Below are 7,984 nucleotides of genomic sequence, written 5' to 3'. Positions count from 1 at the left end.
AGACGGAACCAATGAACTGAAAACATTCTTCAATAGTTTCAGTTCAGGAACAAGCTCAGCATCTTTCTCTCCTGCCGACAGTCAAATGGACATCCTACCCTCATTTTAGCTAAAGCTTCTCTCTAACACTTTAAATGTTACATTTACCACCTCCGCCATGGATGCTGGTGCATTTGTCAGTCAAATTAGAAGATGGTACTGCTCCATCCCCCTTCCACCCGTCTGCCTATAGAAGTGAAGTGAAGAGGAACTTGATGGGACTGAATCATAATAAGTCACCAGGTTCAGATGGTAAAGTCCTGTGCAGTCCTGTGAAGAGCAGCTCTGTGGGATTCAACTGCCACTCTTCAACCTTCGCCTTGTTCAGGCGAAGGTTGAAGAATGTTGTCGATGTTGATGATGCTATTGTACACCAGCTTCAACATACCCACTGTCATTTAGAGAAGGCAGGCATCACTGTTAGGATCATTTTCTTTCATTTCTGAAGTGCATTTAACATGATTCACTATTAATTACTTTGACAGAAACACCATAAGACTCAGGTGGAGGCATCAATAATTGTCTGGATCCCCTGACAAACAGACCACAGGTTGTTAGATTGAGGTTGTCAGCTGTCTAATCAAGTAGTCAGCCGTACAGGAGCACCACAGGGAACAGTATTCTAACCATTCCTTTTTACTCTGTACATCTCTGACCTTCAGTTCAAGACCGATTCCTGTCCTCTGCAGATATACAGTACTTAGATGAATGTGCAGTCATTGGGTGCATCAGAGATGGGCAAGGAATTGAGTACACAGAGCAGGTGAACAACGTTGTGGCATGGTTAGGAAACAATCATCTGATCCTGAATTTCTACAAAACAAGAGAGATGATTGTAGATTTCAGAAGAAACAGGAAACCTTTAATCTTATGAACATCATGAGAGAAGAAGTGGAGGTGGTGGAGGAGTGTAAATACCTTTATGTTCACCTGGACGACAAACTTGCCTAGAGAACCAAAAATGAAACCATCTAAAAGAAGGGGCAGATCAGACTGTGCTTCTTAAGGAAGCTTAGGTCGTTAAGTGTTTGCTGCAAGATGTATATTCTCTAAAACTTTTTAGAGCGTGTGATCTCTTCCGCCATCATCTGCTTGGGTAACAATAACTAAAAATACGTTGCTCTGTTCTGTTCTGGGAGCTCCTCTGGTATCTTTCAAGATTATTTTACAAAAAAGAAAAAATTAAATAAAGAACCTTATGGACAATGGTGAGCATCCTCTTTAAAAGACTGTTAACCACAGACAGTGTGTCCCCAGTCAGACCATGAGCCAAAACTGCGTCTTTAAAAGAAACTCTCCCTATAAGAATCACATTAACCTATGAAAAGAATTACAGCTCTGTGCTTGAACGTAGTCAAGAAATGACAATTTCCAGTTTTTTCCAGCAGTAGCATTAGTGTGGGCATGATGTATGCATCAGTATCGCTGCTGTAACGGTTCAGTCACAGCACCATGGACAGCGCTGGTAAGTAGAAGGATAACGTCTTCTATATAAATCTTAAAATGAAGCGTTGAAAAAGACGCCTTCTAATTAAATAAATCTTCCTGTGAACAAAATGTTTTTTATTTACTAATGTTACAGTTTGAATTTAAATTTTTGCAATGGAAATGTTTATTTTTACCTTTTTATAGTGTGAGGGAAAAAAATGTCACTGTGTAATGATCAGACCGCCATTAGTTTTTTCATCTCCCACACTCCCTACTGGGAGCTTGCACTTACCCAGGGGTGTACACCACACTTTGGAAATCCCTCCTCTACAGGAAGAATCAAAGCACCCTGTTAATAAAACCCAGATCCTTTGCATAGGATGGCCCTGAAGATTTGTGTTTAAGTCTCTGGTTGCATCAGCCATTCCAATGGTTTATTGTCGGAGCAGCAGCTTAGCTGTCAGGAAGTGCTTGAATTAGCTCACAAGGATGGCCAGTTCCATTGGATGCCCCTTAGACCCAGTGCAGGTGATGGGAGACTGAAGGAATTAGGCAAAATAACATTACTGCATGAAAATGTCTCTTAACCCATGCATCAGCTGTTGCAGAATTGGAGGAGTGACTGCTGCATCTTAGATACACAAAGGAGCGTTTTCACAGATCCTTCCTCCCAGAATCTGTAAGTCTTTATAGCAAGAACCGCTTTCAGCAAACTTTTAACTTGACATATTTTTTATTCTTGTAGCTTGTTGGTGTTTTTCTGCATCAATATACAGATTTAACACATCTCTTAAGATTACCCTGCTCAGACATACAGCTGTTTTGTTATATTGTTTTTTTAACAGATGAAATGTTAAAATAATATTTTATTTTGTTGCAAATTGTCTCTTGTTCTTATTTCTTGGTCTTTTGCATACATGTGCTTCTATGCGCTTCTGTTACTTTTTACTTGCTGCTGGAATATATGCATTTTCCATTTTGGGACAATAAAGGCTATTTCTGCTTGTTTTTTCTAGTCTTAGCTATTTTATGAAATGAACAGCTATTTGTTGTGCCAATACAATCTTTTAACTGAGCCATTGATCGTTTTGCTCCTCAGGAGTTACTGTGGCTATGAAGGCAGATGAGGCCCACTTAGCTGCCTGATTAATGCTCTTTCTTCACCTACAAACATAAGTAAAGGGTCATTATATGCTGCAGTAAAGTCATACTCTTTCCATCTTCTGATGCTACATTTTGTGCTAAAGTATTGTGCAATCCCTAACCCGTTTCCTGAGTTCCTTTTTCTTTATGATGCTGTTTGTCCTTGAATTTTCATTTAACCTTTTTCAAACCATTTGGATCTGTAGAGTCAAATTGCATTAATAATTAGTGTTTTACACACATTTGGAATCCATTTGCAAATCATTAGTTTTTCACTTGTTTTTTTTTTTAATACTTTGAGATAATAAAGAAAAACATTACAGTCCTTCGAAGATATACTACTTACCTGGTAGTGCATAACATGAAACTTACAATGAAACTTATAAAATATAATATAGTCTGTTTAAGACTTAAAATGAAGATGGATCAACTATAAGAAGGAGCTTCTCCTAGATCCAAACTTTGTTTTTTTTGGTCATTTAGATACTCTCTTCTCTAGGTACATTTTTAGTCTCTTTAAATGAGACCCTCTAATACACGAAGTGGATTCTGTGACCCAAGTCACTTGCCACAACTCCTTACAATTTCTCGGTTTAATATCATCAAATCAGCACATTGTTATTCATTGGCGGACCAACTGCAGAGCCAATACACATTTAATCACAGACTGAAGGCAATTAAAAACCGAAGGGGAGGGCAGGGGTGCTATGTTAATTAAAGGGCCAGGCTCCCATGGGAAGCTCTGTGGCTAAATATCACTACAATCAAGTCCACCCAATAATCCATGATGAGCTATTGCCATTCACACCCGGCCACCACGCTGTCAGATTCTGTCTGGGCAGACAGGAGAGCAAACCAGAGTGTCATGATTAAAAAGTTGTGAATCAGTAATTGTCTTTATAATCCTGAGTGTCTCAGGGGACGGGGACAAACGGTGGCATCCTCTCTGTGACAGAATAATTACTCATCAACGCTGATCTGGTTTTGATTTAGTTCATGGAGATAGTAAGAGATCACTGCAACTCAGATCTGTTGAATGCAACATCCCTCTTGATTAAAACAGAAATCTCTTCACATCTCCCCGCCCTCCATTTCCTTTTTCCATTAGTCACAGAGAGAGGGAGTGAGTAAGGGTTATATCTGCTGCTGTCTTATCTGTATAGCTGAGGGGAAAATTCAAGTTTGGGATTACCTCTGACTCTTGAACCCATCTGAAATAGCTCAGTGCTTTCATTTCACTTCACAGAATACCAAAAGCATCTTACCTTGACATCTGTTTCGTTTTTCACATACATGAGAGATGGAAATGAAAATGTATTTCTGGTTTACATTACAGCAGAGCAGATATCTTAAGCCGTCATCCTCCTCCTCATATGGCCTGAGAGCCCATCCATATGCAGATGGCTAATTTGTAGTGTTTGCAGAGGAGCAGAGGGAGGAGGTGGGGTGGGAGACTCATGAGGAGGCGCTGCCTACGTGTCACCCCAGGAGCCCGGTGTTAAAGCCTGCCCTTCCAGAGCAACCACATAAGTGTCCAATCTGTGTTTGCTTACCCGTGGACTCCGATGGCAGAGTCCTGAGCTGGGGCCCATAAATTGTTCCTTTTTTACAGGGGCGCTGACAACTAACAGGCCATTGGGAACTGGGGTCCAACAACACAGGCTCTCAACAGATTAGCACCTCATCAGCCTCCTGCAGTTTCGAACAAAAACCAACCCTGCCTCCTTCAACTTACAATAGGTCTGTGGCAGGAGAGTCCTCCGCCCCTGAGCCCCCGACGCAGTCAGGAAACTTCCTGGTTTGGTCTTTTTCTGGGGCCACAGCTGCACCAAGGAGCCCTTCCCCAGCTTCAGAGCCCACCCCTGCTCCAATTGGGAAGATGTGTGTGTTTCAGGTGAGCAAATATTGCCACTTGCCTGAGAGTTCAATGACCATGCCTTTTAGAGGAGAATGGGGAGGAGGAGGGTTGTGTATTGTGCCTGAGTGCTTTGCAACAAGGATGCGTGGTGAATCACACAGCAACCGGTTCGCTGGATGTTTCCGAAGAAATCCCACGGCACAGCTGGAGCCAACAAGTCCAATACACACAAATATATTTATATATATAAGTATCTGTACTTTCTATTCCTTACATTTTTAACACAAATGTTATTCGTTACTTTTGGCTTCGGTTTAATGTTTATAAATATTTATTTCACGTCATGTGCACCATCCACATCTAGTGAAAACTGGTGTAATTGGATAAGTCATAGAACGCAAACATTCATTGGTTAGCTAAAGGAAATCCTCAGAAGCAAGCAGGTGTTCTTCAAATTGTAAAGGTGAATTGTCTATGCCATGCTATGATGTAGGATTCAGCAAAAGATGTTAAAATGTCTGAAAGGTCAAACACAGGCGAGAGCGTATCGGGAGATTGAGACCAACAAGACCTCCCTCATCCTTGGCCCTATCTCAAAAATATTTTTTCGAAATAGTTGAAAAATTGAACTTTCAAATTATAAAGTGGCGTCTGGCTGTTTCTTTTTTTTTTTTAAAAGGTTACTTTACACTTTTATACTTTAAGTAGTTTTTGGAGCTCATACTTTTTCACTTTGAGTAAAGAGGTCAAGTCGATACTTCAGCTGTTTTTAAACTGCATTATTTATACTTCTACTTCAGTAACAAAAATGTTGTATGTATGTGTGTATATATATATATATATATATATATATATTTGTGTGTGTATAAGGCTAATTAATTTTTTGTTCTATTTCTGTAAAATTATGCTCCTAAAACTCCTTTTGTTTTATTAAGATTATATAAGTTCGACCAACACAAAGTAGTAATTTTGAAGAAGAAGGAAAACATCTGCTTTTTAAATTTTCTTATGAAAAAGTCTTACAGTGCAAAAATATCTCCATGTCTTCCGTTCTTTATCAATTCTAATTAAAACAGTCTCTGCAGTAAACACATGATATATACCAGGGGTCACCAACCTTTTTAAGGCTGAGGGCTACTTCATGGGTACCGAGTCATAGAAAGGGCTACCACTACTGACCTATGAACTGAAGGGATCACTGTTCACCTACAGTAAATCTATTCCATAAAAACTCATTTTTATTCTTATTTTATTCTTTTATTCATTTCTAATTTTCTTTTTAATATTGTCATTTTGAAACCACTTAAATATGATGAAATAGTTAACATGATGAAATAATACATAAATGATTAAACAGAAGAGCAACATAATAAAAAAAAAATTAAACTTAACCCACTGAGTGAGTTCTTCTGTTTTCAGAAGACAAACAGGGCACCCCATGTGGTCCTTGAGGGCCCCTTGGTGCCCGCGGGCACCGCGTTGGTGACCCCTGATATATACCATCCTATTGTAACTCTGGCAGTATATTTCAGATTGCTGTCCTGTAGAACGTCAGCAAGTCTTGAGTCTAGTTTTCTGTCAGGATTGCCTCGTCTCCAACCCTATCTATTTTCCTATAAACACTGACTAACTTCCCCGTAACTCCTTGACAAAACCGCAATTCTTCCAACAACAATTATCCTCATGGGATAATTTTGTTTATAAAGTTCTTCAAATTATTATCTTTTTTTTCTAAAAAAGTTACATTTTGGTCTTAACTGACCATAATGGGGTCGTCTACATGTTTATCTTGTGCAATATTTGGTATGTTGAAAACTGGGAAAGGGACTTTTTAGTCACCTTCTGGAACAACTCTGCGTATTTTTTTTTCTACTTTTCTGTTAAGACCAGGTTTACTAAAAACATTGGAAATTTGCATTTAGACATATTTAGGGAGAGTGAATATGTTGAGATTGCTCCATCATATCTTATGTTTAAAAAGATATGCCTGTGAAGACATAAAGTAGATATAAAATAGATAAAGAAGACATAAGAAGATATAGAAGACATAAAGTAAATATATAACATTTCTCCTCTGTTGCTTAAACACTTGAATTAGGCAGACGTTAAGCTGCTAAATCAGTTTAAGATTTACCTTAAATTCAGATAATTAAATAATTTTGAGTTCACTGAGAAAAACAGAGGACATAGGTCGACTTGGATAAAGGATACAAGCCTGTGGCTGCAGCCAGCAGCCCGTTGGGTCAGAAGATGATGTGTCAGTGTGGACTGTGGACTGCCTTGATCTCCCCCGGAAGTCAAACATAAGCGTGGCCATAGCCATGTCCTGGGAGGCCTCTTCTGCCATCACAGTGAAATGGAACTGGCCTGCAGAGCAAACAAGATCTCTCCCCATCTCATCCCTCTAGCCCAGACCAACGTTGTCTGATTGATGGCTTTTTTTCTGTTGTTCTGTTTGTTTGCTTGTTTGGTCTGCAGCCAATGGATATCAAACATATAGTAAAGAAGGAAAAAAGGTGGAAATGGAGGAAGGGTGGTAAGATGAAGGGGCACGACACAGACCTCCCTTTGAGTTGTGTGTGTTCTGACGAGGAACCTGCAGAGAGTCTACCCAGCACAGCAGCTCAACAAATATACCCAGAATCCAGGATGAAGGGGGTAGAATAAAGGTTGCTTTCTGATCCTTCTATACACGTCTTTTAGTTTTTAATATGTGAAGTGAAACAGTTTGGAGAGGATTTCAAACTGTATGAAAATCTGTTTTCCATCCATCTTAATTATTTAAATTTTGTTCTGCACCAGTAAAGTGTTTTTAATTGAAAGTAATAAAATTCACCCCCTTTTTTTTTAACTGTTTCCTCCACATATTAGCTGGAAAAATCAACATAGAGTGACACCTTGTGGTAGTAAAGAGAACTGTTTTCCTTTTATATATTTTACAGCAAGTTTCCTAAATTGAGGTCTGTGAAGAAGGTGCATTATCAACTGGGACAGGATCAATAGGAAATTAAATTGAGCTTAGTCTGTTTAAGTCTTTCATTTACCACATTTAGTGCAATGGGATAGTTAATGGACTGGCAAACTATAAATAGAACATCTTGGTGGTTTTTGTCAACATTGTATGTCTGCATCTCTTCCATAAATCTCTAAATTTTGTGGAGTGCATAAAAATTAGTTCTACTTTGAAAGCCTTTCATTTCAGTGTATCTTTTATTTCTTTTTTATTTTACAGGGGAAAAGAATTTCCACATGATGAGATTATTAGCTAGCTCCATGCTTTCCTGTCTTTCTGATAGTCCATGTGTTTGGGTGAAACATAAAACCAGGCATCTAATGGACACCTAGGTTACATCAGTAACACCACATTATTGAGGGTTATCAGCTGAAACGTCCATCAAAGATGTGAAGAACATTTCTGTCGGGAAGATTTTAGGCTGACCTCTGTAACTACTATGAGATTGCTTTCTATACTGTGAATTATGAGCTGCACCAAACTCATCTATTTAATATTACAAA

Source organism: Cyprinodon variegatus, unplaced genomic scaffold (genome assembly GCF_000732505.1).
Source record: "Cyprinodon variegatus isolate N-32 unplaced genomic scaffold, C_variegatus-1.0 Scaffold27, whole genome shotgun sequence".
NCBI classification, from domain to species: Eukaryota; Metazoa; Chordata; class Actinopteri; order Cyprinodontiformes; family Cyprinodontidae; genus Cyprinodon; species Cyprinodon variegatus.
The sequence above is the reverse complement of the archived record's forward strand: the minus strand, read 5'-3'. Positions refer to the sequence as shown.